This window comes from Chiroxiphia lanceolata, chromosome 1 (assembly GCF_009829145.1).
Source record: "Chiroxiphia lanceolata isolate bChiLan1 chromosome 1, bChiLan1.pri, whole genome shotgun sequence".
NCBI classification, from domain to species: domain Eukaryota; kingdom Metazoa; phylum Chordata; class Aves; order Passeriformes; family Pipridae; genus Chiroxiphia; species Chiroxiphia lanceolata.
The window spans coordinates 32,753,279-32,771,870 of NC_045637.1; the positions used below are offsets into that span (position 1 = coordinate 32,753,279).

The following is an 18,592-nucleotide window of genomic DNA, read 5'->3' on the forward strand; positions in this document are numbered from 1 at the left end:
ATAAGAATAATGGTCAGTGCTGTTGTTCTTAAAGGCTGTTCATTTGGTTGCCGGGGCAGTATCTGCCAGAAGAGTTCTGTATGAGGACTCTTCCATTTTGGAGAATGCTTCTCCTGCGTTGTCTGATCATAAGACCACCACTTCAAATAATGGTGGTTGTCTTCTCCCTGTGCCTCTCCCAAGTGTTTGAGATGGGAGAAGTGTATGGGTATTAGCAGTGGGGAAAGATGTCATTTACACTTTGAACTCCTACACAACAACCAAACAAAGTTGTTTGAAATGGAATTGTTACAAATTAAATCAGTATAGACAATTTTAATGGGCTTTACTATTAAGTCTGGGAGCTCTTCAAAAAGCTATTTAATTTTTAATGCCTTCCAATAACTTTCTGTGCCAATTTCTGTGTTGTTGGTTTTGGTTTGTTTCCTCAGGCAGTCTTTTTTTGAAATATGCTTTGGATAAAAAAAAAGAGTCCAGAAATGTGCATGAAAGTAAATCTTCATGCTATTTTAGAATGAGGATGTCACATTACACTTAGAGCTGAACAACTGATTCCTGATTTAGTGTGGTCACTAGTGTGTCCTCAGTGACTATCCTTTTTCTGACAGTCATAAGGAATACGGAGAATACTAAAACCTGCATAAGTGGAAAAGCTTGAATATATAAATGGCTCACAGCAAAAAGTAATTGAGACACTAACGTGAAGAATTTAGCATACTGGTAAAGAACCTTTCTGAGTACTGGTCACGTAAGTACCTAGAGGGTAGCATATACTCAGTTACTTCTATAAATATATGTAAGGTGAACCCATAGAGGCCATTCACTTCAGAGCTGGACTTGATGGAAAAAAGGGCTGGCTACTCAGGAAGAGTTTAGGAATATAGTTAGGTCACGTAGAAAGAAAATTAGAGAGACAAAGGCACAACTTGAACTTAATCTCGCCACTTCTGTGAAGGATAACAAAAAGTCCTTCTACAGATACATCAACAGCAAAAGGAGGGGCAAGGAAAACCTCCATTCTTTATTGGACATGGGCAGGAATATAGTTATCAAAGATGAGGAAAAGGCTGAGGTATTTAACGCCTTCTTTACGTCAGTTTTGAAGTCAGTAAGATAGGTTGTCCTGAGGACAGCTGGCTTCTGGAGCTTGTAGAAAGAGATAAGAATCTGAACAGCCCCCCTGTAATCCAGGAGGAAACAGTTAGCGACCTGCTGAGCCACTTGGATCCCCACAAGTCTGTGGGACCAGATGGGATCCACCCAAGGGTGATGAGGGAGCTGGCGGAAGAGCTCGCCAAGTCACTCTCCATCATTTACCAACAGTCCTGGCTCACTGGCGAGGTCCCAGATGATTGGATGTTGGCAAATGTCACGCCCATCCACAAAAAGGGCCGGAAGGAGGACCCGGGAAACTACAGGCCTGTCGCCTGGCAAGGTTATGGAGCAGATCATCCTAAGTGCAATCACACAACACCTACAGGATGGACAAGGGATCAGACCCAGCCAGCATGGGTTTAGGAGAGGCAGGTCCTGTCTGACCAACCTGATCTCCTTTTATGATCAGGTGACCCACCTGGTGGATGAGGGGAAGGCTGTGGATGCAGTCGATCTGGGCTTCAGCAAAGCCTTTGCCACCGTCTCTCACAGCATACTCCTGAAAAAGCTGGCAACCCACGGCTTGGACAGGGGCACTCTGTGCTGGGTTAGGAACTGGCTGGAGGGCCGGGCCCAGAGAGTGCTGGTGAACAGTGCTGCATCCAGTTGGCGACCGGTCAGTAGTGGTGTCCCACAGGGATCAGTGTTGGGTCCAGTTCTGTTTAATATCTTTATTGACGATTTAGATGAGGGGATTGAGTCCACCATCAGCAAATTTGGGGGGGAGTGTCAATCAGCTGGAAGGCAGGAGGGCTCTGCAGAGGGACCTGGACAGGCTGGAGGGTTGGGCTGATTCCAGCGAGATGAAGTTCAACAAGGCCAAGTGCTGGGTCCTCCACATTGGCCACAACAACCCCATGAGAAGAGCAACAGGGCTGGTGAAGGAACTTGAACACAAGTCCTATGAGGAGAGGCTGAGGGAGCTGGTGGTGTTTAGCCTGGAGAAGAGGAGGCTTAGGGGAGACCTCATCACTCTCTACAACTACCTGAAAGGAGGTTGTAACCAGGTGGGAGTTGGTCTCTTCTCCCAGGCAACTGTCAGTAAGACAAGAGGGCATGGTCTTAGGCTCTGCCAGGGGAGGTTTAGGTTAGATATTAGGAAGAAATTCTTTATAGAAAGGGTAATCAGGCATTGGAATGGGCTGCCCAGGGAAGTGGTGGATTCTCCGTCCCTGGAGGTTTTTAAGATGAGACTGGATGTGGCACTTAGTGCCATGGTCTAGTAACCACGGCGGTGTTGGATCAAGAGTTGGACTTGATCTCGGAGGTCCCTTCCAACCCAGCTGATTCTATGATTCCATGATGATCCTTGTGGGAGCCTTCCAACTGAGAATATTCTGTGATTGTATGACAGCATACCATGTTAGCAAAGCAGATCAATAATAGGTAACTTGAAGAAAGTACTGACAGTTAATGTTCTGTCAGTACATAATAAGCCCTAGTTCTGAAAAATGTGGGGTGACGTGATGTGTGGAAGGGGGGAGTCAGTGTAAAGCTATTAAAAAATTGTAGTCTGAGACCATTAGGTTCCAAGGCAACAGTGTATGCACTTCCTCCTTAAGAAAGGATATGGCTCTGAAGAGTTTTATTTGCTTTTCCTTCCCTTCGATTTTAGGTGGAGGACAGAGTTCAAATTGCTTCTTTTGGAACAATTCATGAAAACAGTGTTTATTTCTTGAAAATACGTTTTTGGAAGTGCAACAACAGAAGGCATCAGCTGTAGAGTGCAGCTGTGATCCTGGGCTATTTATCTCTCCTTCTGGTTTCTTAACTGAGAGTCTCTGTGAAACAGACTCCTGACTACCAGTATGGATAGCAAGATTGCAGATTGATGTTTCCTGTCTTTTTAGTAGCCATTGCATTAACTATACTCGCACTGATTCAAAGGCCAAAGACCTGACACCAACCAGGCATTGCCAGGCATGAAGAATGCATTAACTTGACTTGTGAGTGCATGTTGGACTCACCTAGTAAGAATGACACAACCCTTCCCATTTCTCGAGTTTTCAGAATTGCCTTTAGTAGCAATGAGTAGGAACAAGGCCATGGCACTGTGTGAACTAAGGGACTGTCATACTGGCAGAGTCAGTAGCACTGACTGTCTTAAGAGCCAGGTTATCTGGAAGACATTCTAGAGTAGCCTTGAGGAAAAAAACTTCCAACAGTTGCTAAATTCTAGGTTGACTGGATTGGTACAGTTCATGATGAAAGAACTTCCGTCTCACTGAAACTTGAGGACCAGTACTGGTGTGACTGCATTTTTTACCAAACTGATATATAATAGTATTAATATATTAATATCCTTCAGACAGTAGCATTCCTGCAATGTCTTCTCAGACGAATGTGAGGATGATGGTCTTGTCTCTTTCTAATGATCACTACTACATGAAATATCTGGAAGGAAGAGTACCTTTTATCACCTCTCTAATATGTAATACTAAGGTGGTTTTGCCCATATGGCATAACCTCATTGCACACTGGCCTGTAAAACGTTCTGTGTTTCAGACTGGGCAGATGTCACCAATAATGTGTGCCTACTGTAGATTTCCATTACGTTAGTGGAAGAACTCTCTAGATAGACCTTTTCTCACCCCCAAAACCATCTAATATCCAGGTTTTCATTCGAAAGGGCTAGAAACCTTGACTGTTATCCAGATAAGAGTCTTTTCAATGCAGCTTTGAGTTGCATGCTGTTCTTCCTGTATTGTTTATTCCCAAAGTGTTTGCTCTGAAAACAGACCATACTCCTCTTCATAGCTCCCTGCTGGTCATGACAGGTTTGGCTGGTAGTTTGACCTATGACAGATGTCCACACAGTCGTCAACAAGACCAACCACTGTTTTGCTTTATATTCCTGATGTCTTTTTGTGTCTAAAAGTCCTCCTTAATAATCTGTGTACTCTTCCTTTATCTAAAATGGCAGTTTGGTGTATACAGAAAAATCTAAAAGCTGGGGTAAATAGTGCTTCTCTGAACCTGAATTTACACTGGCTCTCCTAACTTAGGCTTTGCATTTTTGAGACATTTGTGCTGAGATGTTGTGGAAAGCATAGCAGCATTTCTCAAAAGACACCAGATCACAAAATTGTGGGATGTATAAAAATCTTCTGTATCAGGAACGTAATTAGCAGCCTCTGCTACACAGGTCTGAATTCAAAACAGATTATAAATTAGCAATGAATAAAAATCCTTTTAAAATTATAGCACAGCTTAATAGTATTGATTGTGTATTAGAATTTTACTAGCTGTATTTAAGGAAAAATATCTCGGTGCAAATATAAAAATCCCAGAATTTGAGAAACTTCAGAAGTATGTTCAATATTTTTTCCTTTCAAAATATTAAAAGTTGCTCTTTTAATATCATTATTATAGGCAGTAATTAATTCAAATTTGTTTTTACCGCATTGTGCAAAAAGCAGTCAGGTTTGTATGCCTTTTTTTGCGTTTTCCTTTCTAAAAAGAAAAGCTGCTTTCCAGAAACTTTTGATAAATTCTTTTCTACACGTGTGAAGTACTTCAAATGCTGGAAGATGTAGGTTTGGAAGAGCCCTCTGGAAGATATTTAAAAGCCCCAAATGTCCATTTAACCAAGAGTCAAGTCGAAACTCATTTTGAAGCTGTCACGTAATTCTCACTTTAGAGGTTTTGAACTTCCTTTTCATTACTGTCATATGTCTCATTCAAAGGAGATATCCCTCTATAGTTCAATGTAAATTGGAATTGTTTTGGAGTATTTCTTTCTTAGTATGAAAATCACTTAAGTTCTCATTATAGTGTATTATGTTAACTTTGTCTTCATCAGTACTTACGATGGTAAAAACTGTAATGTTTCTGGAATTAATTTTCAGAATTTGAATATAAACTTACCTTCATTGCTGGGTGGTTTTTAAAATACATTAGTCCTGTAAGTAAACATGTAGCACTGGAAGCAGAAGGAATGATGTCTGTTTACATACAACTCTCCATGTACCAAATTCTTTCAGAAAAGTCAATTTTATGGATTCAGAATTGAGGTCTCAGAGCCAGGCTCTTTTTTTTTCTCCCCCTCCAGATTTTTTTCTAGGTAGTGTTCCCCTTAAAAAGTCTTGCCCTTTAAGTGTTGACTCTCTGAGAAAAAACAAACTTTGCAGGGACACAGAGGGACAAGATGCAAGTACAGCAAGGGTAAGAAATATGAACCAGAAGATAGTGTGTGGAAGAAAAGGGAGAAAAAACCAAAAGAAAAAATCTTTCCTTGTTGATATTTTCCTTATACTTCATTGATCTTTCAGATCATAAAACAAGCAGATTAAAGAATGGTAATTTCTTTTTTATTCTCTTTTCCACAGAAGCTAAATACTTTTAATTACTTTAAAGTTTTCAGTAAGTTTTAAATAAGATGTATGTACTGTCATAGTATGCCACAAGAACTTCTGACCACCTTAAAAGTAATATTGTAATGGGCTCTCATTAAATGAGCACCTGAGATTTGGTGAAGGATAATGGTGCCTTTGTGTTAGGCACTGCACAAACAAATCACACTGGCTAGAGACCTTGCAGTCTGGGAAAATGGCAGTGCTCAACAAATGGAAAGAAACTGGCAAAAGCCTGTGAAAGGATATGAGATCAAGATAACAGTAAAATCAATATCTTGCTACTAATAATATGGAGCAGTTCCTTGTTGTTAATTAGCTGTCTGTGCTCAGATAGCAGTGACTAGCAAGCCTCTAGTCAGGAAGACCTCTTAAGCGGAGCACTGAACTGCTGTGTTTTCTGCAGCGATTTCTTTTTCAGAGTACCCTTTTTAGACAGCTCAATTTTAAACATGTTTGTGTCCAAATCGACAGATGCTATGGCTAAGTTTCAGCCTATTTTTTTTTAATAGAAACTACTGAAACTCTGGTTGTGATCCTGTCTCATGAGCAGGCTGCTTTGTTCTGCATCGCTGTGAAGGCATCTCGAGTTGTTACAAGTGGATGCAGGAGGAAGGTGCAGCAGGATTTACTTGGTAGTGAAGACCCAGTGTACTGATTTCATTTGGGAGCAAACCCACTACCACAGCGTGGACTTCCTTGGGTCCCTGCTCTCCCTTGCTGTCATAGTGGCCTCCTGGAGACATTAGCAGGCTTTTGTAATGTTTGGTGATGATGATGATTCAGAGGATCGCAATTTACCCAGCCTGGTGCTACCCCAGCCTGGGGCATTGGCTCAAGTCACTGGGCAGCCCCTGCTGCTGAACGGCACGGTTCAGTTCTCCGCCTCAGAGCACTAGTGTCCATAGTACATCAGTTATTTAACAACCCCTGCTTCTGTTTTTCATCACCTTAATTCAGAGTAATTTTCAGTAAGCCGAAAACCCCACACTTGGTGGAATTATATGAAGCGTGTGGAACTGTCAAGAAGGAGTACTAAATGGTTCAGTAGCCAGTTCCTTTGTTGCATTCATTGCCCTGCGTGACCAGTGTGCTCAGCTTGACCTGAACAAACTGTGATTTCTAGGGAGAGCTGGAATTATATGCATGTGATAGTACAGTTTGTGTCCACACTAGAAGGCAGCTGCCAGTCATTCCAAATGGCACTGAATTATGTGCACCACACACAGCTTTCCATGATGGATTTAGCTGACTCTGCCAATCTCACTTTACTCAAGAAACTAAACTGGTTGCTTGCAAGGCTAGTGCCTCACACGCCTTGGAGATGCTTTACTTATTATAGCTGAAATATGAATATTGTGTTTAGGAATAGGATCCAACAAATACCAAAGGTATTTATATAAGACCGGTTGCTTCAGTACAAAGAGCTGCCTTAGGTTCAAAATGACCTTTAATTACTTTGCTGCATAGTCTGTTTAAAGATAACAGATTAAATGCTTTGGTAAGCATTTAATCTTAAAGTAAGCCTTGAGCTACTATGGATAATAATTTTAATGTTGATTCTGCATTCTTTAGAGGAAACCATATGTTACTTGAATACTGTGGGAGTTATACCACTAACTTCAGTGGGGCACATTTTCACTCAGATTTCACAAACAACTCGTTGGTAATATAATATAATCTTGGACTGTTCCTCAGTTATTTGCTGGTGAATGAATAATACATCTGTTTGAAATATATAAATTGTATAAACATAGCTATACAGATTTGATTTCTTTTCTTAGTAATGTAGTAAGATTACATGGCTGAAAATACACAAAATTATTCCTGTACCATCCCTCAGCCTGAAATTTTAAAAAGCTTCGGGTATTTAACTTTTTGATCAAAATACCTATATCCAAGTACACCTGCTTACAGCCATAAGTTCAAATAGGGACTTATTTTTTTTTAAAGCAGTTCTGATGTATATCCAATCTTACCTTGTGTTTGTATTACAAAAGGAATTGTTACTCCAGAGTTGCTTTTCTAAGTTCTTTAAGATCAGGAGATTGCTAATATAAGGCTGAAATTTTTTTCTGCTTCCAGAAAATAAATGAAACAACGCTGCACCACTGCTTTTAAAATAACCTTCTAAGAAAGCCTTTTTTTAGTGTACAAACCTCCTTGAAATATTTCTTTGTACAGATTATAAGTATTTTTTTCCAGGTTTCAGAATACTTAATTTAGGAGTTGAGAGAATCTTTGCAGTCAATAAATGTAGCTAGCAGATGTATATGACAACATTAGTCCTTTTTTAATGATACTGAGATACATGAAAAGACTAATATTTTTCTGTAGTCACAGAAGATGAGCTGTTATGCAGATTCTTGCCTTAGTATTTACACAGCATCTCAGTTTTGATCTCTCTTACAACAATTGTTCAGAAGCTAAGCCGCAAACAGCATCTGTCTCTACTGACTTTCCAGAGAGTTTCTGTGGTGGAAATAAATATCCATTTAAAAAATAAAATCTGGATTGTTTGTACTGGTTAGTCACACACGAACTGTAGCGTAAAGTCATTAGACTTCAGTTATTGACTCCTATAAAAATATTCTCAAAACCAAAAAAGATCAATTTCTGGTGTATATAGTACAGTTGCATACATATGACTAGTAGTACTAGTCAGAGCTTGAGTAATTTACTTGATGTTTTGCTCAAAGACTAAATCAATTTTTAAAGAACCTTCCCAGCTTATTTCTTCAAAGAATAAGAAAACGTGCTATCATCTAACTGTAACATTGTTGATCATTATTCTGCAGAGTAGGATGTTTCTCACTGAACAACTACAGCAGAAGAATAGTCATTTAAATGATTTAGTTAATGCCCCATACATTGATCTAATTGTATATTTCCCAAATCATAATGGATTAATTTTCTGAAAACTGGTGTAGTTCACTGGGTAGTGCTATTTGAATACTAATTGATCAGTGATAACATATTATGACTTCTGTTCATTTTTCTATGATTAGTACACACAGTGTATTTGCATACACTGACTTGCATTCTTTTGCCTACCTCACCACGATCTTCCTCTTTTAGTACTCCTCTGTTTGTACTTCATGTTTTCTGCTTCTTCATTCTTCTATGGTTCTTTACTCTCTTTGTCTGGGGAGGCAGAGGCACAGTCTCTGTGTTGCTAGTGTCCAAGAATAAATTTCTCCATACAAGTTTGTCTCTCCTCAAGCCCATGTAAGTGTTTAACATCTAAAACAACCTATTAATTATTCCTTTTAGCCTCTTAAGACCTAGTTTTCCAGATCTGATGAACAGAAGTAGTCTCCCAAGAGCTCATTCACGGGGTCGGTCATTTCAAAGCCACTTACTTCATAAATAAAGTTAGGGTTCTTCTGCCTTACACATCACTCTTACACTTAAATTGATCTTCATTTGCCATTTAAGAGTGATCACTGAGTTTTGTGCAGCCTTTTGCAGTTGTCCCTCAGACTTCTCTAACACTGCCATTCACAAATTCTGCCACTTAGATGTTCACATCTTTTCCCCAACATTTATGAATGACATGGCTTCTCAGCCCTGAGCCCTGTGGGTATCCAGTGGTGAACCTTCTCAGTTGGGAAAATTAATCATTTAATCTGTCCCATTATATTCTGTATCTGAACTAAATTTTGTTCACTTAAGCATTTCTTCTCTTTTTTTTAATCTTAATTTCCAAAGAATTTCTGATGAGGAATGCTATACTTTGGTCCTACTCTACATTAAAACTAGGGATTGATGAGAAAAGATGATATTATTACTGTTTTGCACTTAAAAGCCAGAAATTTCCTTATTAGTATCTGATTCATATGAAATCAGTTAAATGTGAGGTCTCAGTTCTTTTGTTCTAGGCAGTTAAGAAGGAAGGTGTATCCTTTTATCACTCTGGTAGGTAAGGCTTGTTTAATTACCTTACTGCTATAATGGAGCACCTCCACTTAGTGCTTGCCTCAATTTACTAGCGTATATAAGACGAGGGAGAGGTCACTTTGCTACTGCTTTTACATTACTTGCTGATTTGGGGGTGAATCATTTCAAGGATCTGTCTTTCTCTGAAATTTTAGACAACTTCGTAAATAAGTTATGTCACTTCATAAATAAGATCATGTCACTCTTACAGTTATGCAAAAGGCCTTAAAATCGAAATGTGGAAGCAAGCAAAAGTCAAAAGATTCTCACAGTTGAGATGGTCTGTTGGCAGACGTGGACATGCATCACAGTCCTTGTTTGCTCTTATTTGAAGCTGAGGTTTTGTACCTGTTCATGGATAGAAACTTGACTTCCATAAGGAAAAGAAGTAAGACTGAGAAATCTTGGTGATCGCTAAGGTGAAGTGACTTCATAGGAACCGAGTCTGTTGTGTGTATTCAGCCAAAGTTCACTTTTTAAGCTCCTTCACTTACCTGAGTTTATGATGTCCATTGTATAAGCATCTTAGGAAAACAAAGAAAATAATGTCAAACACTAAGATACAAAATGTATTTCAGGAATAATAAGGGAACCATCCCTGGAGGTACTGAAAAGCCATGTAGATGTGGCACTCAGGGATGTGGTTAGTAGTGGACTTGGCAGTGCTGGGTTAACTGTTGGAGTCAGTGATCATTTCCAACCTAAACAATTCTGTGATTCTATAACCATAAGTTAAGAGTGTGAACCAGCACATACCAGTTGTCAGAATGCTTTGTGAAGATGCAGTAGTGAACCACCTTAAGCATTGGGTGTCTTTTCCTTATGTCTCCTGCTTGGAGACATGTCTTTACTAACATATCTTGACCAAGCGCTTATTTTCCCTTTTACTAAAAATCCAGTAATTACGCACAGTCTGGAATGTTTGTAAATGTATTACCATTTATGACATTGTTTTGTGCTTCAGAGAACAGTCATTTCTGGAAATTGCAAATTAGCAACAAAGTTGGGAGTGGCATCAGTTCTACAAATATCAACAGAATAGATAAGCTGGTGATGTTTTCTGATTTCAAAAATGTTTGATTTGTGCAAATCTCTTGAAGTAATAGTAGTTTCCAGTGAAGAGGCCTTCCCCTTCTTTCCATGAAGGCTAGATTCCTCATGCAAAACTAATTCATGTTGGGAGGCCTAATGTTGCCAGGCATTTAAAATTTCTTAATAGTGCAATGTTCAGGTAAAAATATTGTTTTTTATTCTCAATAATGAATTATAAGAAAAAATCACATTGAATGTGTTACAATCCCAAGTGATCTTTCATAATGCATGCCGTATCTGTGAAGCGTGTGGTATTATTTCCTAATTGCGGAGTTTATATCTGTTTCAGAAATTGTTTTTAAGACTGAAATGGAACAGATAAAAAATTAGTGTATATTTCATATTATCAATATTTAGACTGCCTACACAAGATCTAGTTATGTTACTTGCTCATAGTTGAACTTCATACTACTACTTGTTATCAGGAGCATTTTCAATTCAAAGTCTGTATCTATGTCTGTGACATGAACAAATACGATGCATTTCTGATGGAAAAATTGTTGATGGAGCTCTAGGAATGAATCTTTGTTAACAGAAAGATTAAAGTAGATAGCATTTAGCTTTTAGCTTTGCTGGGCTTGTGAGCAATGACTGCAGAGAGCAATTAGTCAAAATTACAGTTCTGAATAAATTCCCCAAAGTGTTTGTGCTGAATTTGATTTGATTTTTTCTTCAAATTTTAGTTGATCATAATATGCTTTAAATGGCTTTTAACGGTACACTGATAAGTTCCAACACTGTAATGTAGTCGATACTGGATTTGAATTCATCTATTCCTTGCACTTATGATTAAAACATAGAAGTGATCATGAAACCTGTATAACAGTTAAGTTGTGAGTTAGCTGCTGACAGATTATATGCTGCATAACGTGATGAATTTTGGCTGTGAACCTTGGTGGTGGGTGAACAGTATGAAAGAGCTGATATCTCTTTCAATGAACATGTAGATTTCTGCTGTTTCCAGCAAGGATTAAACCAGACTGGAGTCTTTTTGATGCAGAATATTATTAAATTTTGGACCATTATTTAAAAAAAAGTCCTCAGAAATGCTGAATTGTGCCCTGGTGTTTGAGTAGGGGTTGCACAAGCGTTGGTCTGGTGAAACCTATGAACTCATTTCCTTATAGTAAAAGTTCTCCCATTTATTTGCTATTTCACATCATATTTAATCATCCCTTTGTAATAATGAAGGCATTCTTGGTCGGCAGTTCAAAGAACATACTGACTGAGTCTTCATAGGTCAGTGAGAAAACTCAGCTTAAGCTATCATCAAAAACCTTGCTTTTTCACGGTCCCTGACAAGTCAAGACATTCTGTTATGCTTTCAGTGTATCTAATGTGATACTTGAAAAGATACTTTTCTTTGAAAAAGATAATTAATTTACCTTGAATTTTCTGGTACATGGAAACACATATTTGAGCAGATGTATAACATAACCCTGCTTAATGCATTCAAGGAAATAATTCTGGTTTTGCATAGAAATTTACTTTGCAGAATTAGGGTGACAGGTTCCTCTTGGATTACCTGCTTTTATGCGCTCACTGTTAAAACCATTTCATATCATCTGTCTGACTCTGAAACAATTTATTGTCTTTCCGTTAGTAAAACAAACTTGCCCCTTTGAGATCTTCTGATCTTTTCCTCTGTTCGTTGACACTGTTGTCTCATTTTGCAAGTAAAGTTTGAAGGGAGGCAGAAATTGAGCCTGCTTAGTTGCAAGTCAGCTGAGGTAACATTTTGTACACAACTTTGACATTTCCATCTATTAATAAATGAAACTTTAAAATAAATTAAGACCTTTTAACAGTTAAGTCCATTGTAGTTTGTTTCAGATTACAGCAAGCAGTGGTTTAACTCATTTTTTTTCAAGAATATTTGCTGTTTGTAAAGATATTTTTGTTGTGCTTTCATCCTCCTAAGCTTTCCATACTTGCAGTTTAAATGTTTTGTTCCTCTCGATATTAATTTGAAATAGAATATAAGGGGAAAGAAATAGCAAAGTTCTGTTAATATCCCCATTGCATTGTAAACCCACATTTTCTTAGTTTTCATAGTGATATTTTTCTGTGGAAGATTTTAAATAAGACACCAAGAATTTATTACTTAATATAATAAGCATTTAACATTAATGCAGCAACAGTGTAGTGAAAAGGAATTGAGAGAACAAATGAAAGTCTTGAATTTTAGAGGTGTTATAGAAGTCTATTGGTATCCCTTTATGGTTGCTTTACTGTCATTTCTCCAAAAAGTACTCTTTTTTCAGAAAAAGTAGAAGTTGCTTCACACCTCCCAGATAGTATAAACTATATGCCACTCAGAATTTGCCTACACACTTAGTTTTATATTTTTTCGATTCTCTTGAAGTGTCATCAGCTTGGTTTGCATTATGAAATTGCTGTTTGAAGTGTTTCTGTGAAAATTTTCCTTCTTTGTTTTTATTCTTCTCTACAATCTTCTATGTATAAGTGTCACCCATTCCCAGTCCCTGATAAACTTCGCTTAGGAATGGATGCCGTTAAGAATAATTTGAGATACTTTTTTTTATTTTCTAGAAAATGTAAATTCGTTGTCAGTATCCCCATGTTTTGACTCTGCTATTGCTATCAGTGTAATGCATTTTCTTCTCTTGGAAAGAAATGCATTAGATGGATTAGCAAAGCACTAAAAATATCTTTGCTTAACCACTAAATTATATAACCATCCGATTTCTGTTGGCTGCTGGTCTCATGCTGTGGTACAGTTTAGAAATCTGCATTTTACAGCACATCAAGGGAGAAAAGTTTTTGGGTAACATCAAATCTTCTTTCAGAGTTTCAAATATATCTTTTTTTTGTAAATATCATTCTTCATTCAAAAGGTTAAGAGTAGGGTTTACTGAAAACTTCTGATAACTATTGTCACTTGAAAATGCTGGTACGTTTATACCAGCTTTTTATATCCTTCTATATTTTGGTCACTTTGGGGTGGTATGTCTTATATTTTCTTTGGGTTTGTTGCTTGTTTTGGCAGGGTGATTTTTTTAATGAATAGTAATTTAGATCAGATGCACTGGTGAGGACCATGGTACTCTGAAATAGGATGAGTCATTTTTCTAGAAAGTTCTTTACATATGCACGAGAAGATTTGATCACCGTGGCCCACTGTAAAGCTAAATGTCATCATTTTTCTTCCTTGCTATATCTGTAATAAAGGATTTTCTAGAGTTAATCTATCCCAGAGACCTCTATAAGGAGGGAACAAGAGAGAAATTGTTAATCTTCCCTTAGATTAATTAAATCTTTGTAATATTCCCAGTATTTTTCTCTAATTTTACCATGAAGATCTAAAGTGATTTATCTTTTAGTGTGCTATTGCAGTATTTGACTGTACAAATAAGAGTAGTAGTAAGTTGATGCTATAACTCTCTTTGCACTGGTGAATGAAGAAAAAAGAGGCTCAATTTAAACATTTAGATCATTGACTGAAATGCTCATCATATTTATGATAACTTTGTAGACTGATGGCTGTATTTTATTTCTCTGTGTCAAAAAGATCACGTATTGCAGTGGAGCTGTTGACTGTGGTCAAGTTCCCTGCAAAAGGGCTGAAAGACTTTGGTCTTTGTGAATGTGATAAGACAAGTCCACTTGCATCCTAAGGTCAACCAAGTGTCACCTTAGTCTGCAGTTACGTCCTTTCCTGCTGTTTGTTTTTCTATTGTGTAGCTTTAATGAAAATAAAAAAACTTGAATGCCTGAAAAAAGGAAATGATGCCATTAGAGCAATCAATTTGCATGTAATGGAAAAGACTCTACGTATAATCAGCTGGCTAAAGGGCATGAGAACATCCTGAAAGGGAATTGGGCACCTTTTGTTGAAATACTCTGATATATCCTATTAACTTGTTCGGTCTTGCTCAGAAACGATGCCTATAGACAGGGGCACAATAATGGGTCTTTGTTCAAAGCCAAAAACTGCAGTTGTCATAGTGTACAGCATAATCTTCAAGCTCTAGTACTGTTTAGATACTGTTTCTGGAAGAGCATGTACACAAAGTGTTCAGATTTTCCATGGACTGTATTTTTGGTTTTTCACCCATGATATTCTTTACAAGAGAGTGGAAGAAATGTGTGGCTTTTTCAGATCCTTCTCGGAGTTCATCCCTGTAGTCATGTGTCTTGTAGAGTATGAGTAGAGAGCTGAAAACCCTACTAGTTGTTTCCGATTGGACAACTTACTATTGGTCTTCTATTTGCTCTCACTCCATTCTGTCTGGAATATTTGTCTCCACATGTTCCATCTCATCTTTTACATTGTACAGACTTTGGCACCTTTTCATCAAATGTGTTTTAAATTGCTGAAATGATGGAACCTTGTCTACTTGTCATCACGCAAGTATTAACAAAATATACTAATAATAAGAGGAGCAATGAGAAGATGATTTCCTGTGGGTTTTTTGGTTTTTATTTTGTTTTGTTTTGTTTTGTTTTTTTAGAATCCTGTTTTTTTCTTTAAATTCAATAAAATTGTCTTCAAAAGCACTGAGCTGGAAAGAATGAACAAGTTGGGTTTTTTTCCTCTCTCTTTCTTTTCCCTGTCACTTAGCAGGAAAGAAATTACAGATTTCTAGTCTTCAAGTCTCTAGTTTCTTCTCAAAAAGAAATAACTAGTCTGCCCATGGATGTTGGGGTATATGTAATTGCTGCTAGCCAGTAGAGAGAATGGTATGGAGGCATTATGTCGGTCTCTTTAGCCATTCTGCTGCTGAAATACGGTTTAATATTTATACCAAAGAACATAGTCACAGGTTTTATGACAAAAAAATCCAAACTTTGATGAGAGCATTATGTTAAATCTAGTGAATAAAACAGGGGCTTCAAAAGCAAGCATATTAAAGTGAAAGACCTGTGTTCTTCAATGGCAAGAAAAAGGAAAGATTGACATGATTCAGATTCTGATATTTCTAAGTGAAAGCAGGAGGATTTCAGTAGGGGTGATCCTTGTCATACATGGGAGTAGATTAATAATATTAATATGATAAAATTATTTTCTTATGAAATTGTTCTGACATATAGAGTCAGAATGGAGATAACATTGTGTGATTTTAACATGAAAATATGCAAATGCTTTCATTTGATAATGCTTATAATTTGAAATAGCCTGCCCTTTCATGACCCTGAAGGATGCCTTAAAGTTTACTTGATTAATCCTAGAGGTCAGTTACGAAAAAAAATGATAGTGAGACTATAGTAGTACTGTGGTTCTTTTGCCACTTTTTATGGTGCCTTTCATTCTCAAGGAATGAGCTGACTCTGATCAGCAACTCATCACTGCTGTTCCTTGGCAAATTATGAGATGAAGAAAAGCTGGAAAGGAGCGTGCAGCTTGCTGCTCAGTGGGTGTAGAGGGAAAATTGTCAAGAGTTTTTAAAACACTCACCTTTACTATTGAAGTATTTTCTGTGATGTTACTTTTTTTTAGAAGCAGAGAAAACATCCCTTTCTAAAGTTCTAATCAAAGAACAAGATGACTAGCTTACAGTCCATTTACCCTATTGCTTTGGAGGATGAAAGTGTGAGCTGAACCTGGCTTTTAATTTATCCTTTACATAGTCTGTTGGTGAAATATGAAATGTTGGCCATGCTGACATCAGCAGCAAAACTCCCACTGGTTCCAGTGATAGCAGGGTATCAGGGATGGAACAGTGTTCTTTGTGAGCTGCATGTTTTGTGGGAGTCACAGGCAGTTGAAAGGCCAAAGTTGAGATACTAGAAGTTCCCAGCTGGGCAAAGAAGGGATAATCGAGTACAAAGACTGTTCAGTTAGCACTGAAGGAACCCTTTAGGTTCTCAGTATGCTGTCCACTTCTCCTAATTTACAGAAAAACTAAAATTGAATTATTTTATTAATTGCAAAGGAACTAATAGTACCTTCTGAAACTGTCTTTTCCCATTGCACACAATGAAGCTAATGAATCCATATGTCACATTCTGTCTGCCATTACTTATGCTGAATGATATGCTGTTCTGCACATTGTCCCCAAACCTGAAATATGAATATGGTACAGCTCAGTATGAATAAGGGTGACAGACAGAATTTATTCTAGAAGAATATGTCAGCTCAGTTGCTGAGAAAATCCATGTTTCTGGAAGTCATGGTGAGGGTTTACTTTGAAAAGCTTAACTGAGAATATAACTTTGTGTTTTATAGCTCTACTAGTGAATCTGGTTTCTGCATTTACATACATGCAAGCAATATTACTAACAGATTATGTGGTTTGCAGAGGAAATAACTGATTATAGAGGTTGCTGCTTCTTTCTTGTTTTTGCGGTGCAGCTGCTTTTGTGTTGCAAAGATCCTCAGTGTAGTAGTTAACCAGATGAAAGCATCTTATCAATCATGATTTGTTTTCCTCAGCTTTGCTTGTTCAGCCCATGTTTCTGGAAGGTCATCTGGATAGCGGTGCCAAACTTCCCTGGCTAGATGCATGTATCATTTACCTAGTGGCAGGAAAGCTACGTGGCTTTATTGCATGTGCAGTGCGACACAGGCTTCCAAGGAAAAGAGGGTGCTGAAACCATTCAGACAGCTGGCTCCCGGCTGTGCTTTTTCCCAAAGGATCTTTAGAAGCGGGTGTGGAATGTGCTGTGAAATTCTGGTAGCGGCAGCCAGACAGCCTTGTGGTGGAGGCAGCAGCTCTGGGAAAGACAGTGATCGCGAGTGGGCTGCTATTACTTCCAGAGTAATTCAGTCAGCAAATCATCTGTGTGTTGCATCTCCCCAGGCATTTGTCCATCCAAAAGCCAGCCCTGGGTTTGGTGAATTAGCCTAGTGAGCTGCATACAGTCTCAGGCATAGGCAGGAATTTAGTCCAATGGATCTGGTGCACAGCAGAACTTGATTGTGTGAGTTTGCTTTCCAGGCATACCATAAACTTCAATGTGACCTTTCAACAAATGAGTTATGGTGAGGCACTGTGTTAGAAATACCTGACCTGGCTACAGGTACTCTCCTAAAGTTGTATGAAAGAGAGCAGGAGTATGTGGTGAGTGTACAGGCTCAGATTCTGTCTGAGGCTGTGACCACCTTGCACTTTCACTCTATTGTGGAAAACCAGTCTTACTTCTTATGACTGTTTGCATGAGAACTAGCTCAGGCCCAGGACTGTACTGCTACAACTACACAGCTTCCAGCTCTGGAGCAGACTTGGTTCAGTGTGTCGTCGTATGTACTCTTCAGTCAAGCTTGTGCACAAACTCTCCACATATACAAAGGAAAGTACTACCTACTCTCTACATAATGTGCTCTAAGAATAAAATCCGGTAAATACTGATGTACCTCTGCAGCACTAAAGGCCTCTACTAAAAAAAGTAGGATATGAACTGAGTGCTTTAGCTAACATGATTAATGGCATTGTGCAATACAGAGTGAGTTTTAATAGAACATATTATCATAATTCCAGAGGGAGCTAAATATGTGACATTCAGTGGATCCTCCTGTATTCAAGAGCTGGCCTTTTGGCAGTAGATGTGAAATAATGTACAGCAGAATCTTGTTAATTCATGCTAATGACTTAAAAAACCCATCACGGATTACTTGATTTTACAACTTAGCGAGTAAGTGAAACATGAGGACAAAACTCCAGAGATGCACAGTTTAACAGTATGTTCTCTGGTAATTTGTCTTGCTAGTAGCAGTTATGCTGTAGACATATTTGTAGTAGATGAGTTAACGGACAGTAACATTATTAATGAAAATATAGATTATTTCCTGAGATGGCACTTGAGAACAGCAGCCTGTTATTAAATATCTTCAATGAAATAGGACTAATCTAATAGTTATGTGAGTGTGGGACCACTGAAAGTAACAGATGTTGGTTTTTAATATTAGTAAAAATGTTCTCTTCTCATGTGTCTAATGTTATATAGAGTAAATGTAGCTAGAGTTACTTGGGAAAAGAGTTATCCTGACTATCATAGTAATAGTATACAGGTATATATGTAGGTAAAAAGTTCATGACATTTTATCATCAGGCTGAGTTACTTCTAGAGAGCTAAACTGCTAGCTTATGCTC

The 18,592-nt window shown here is 38.0% G+C and overlaps 1 protein-coding gene across 3 annotated transcripts in view; it reads left to right on the plus strand.

The window, feature by feature from the left end:
* Positions 1 to 18,592, plus strand: part of JPH1 (junctophilin 1) — an 84,782-nt gene that overhangs the window by 7,430 nt on the left and 58,760 nt on the right. The window lies entirely within an intron of this gene.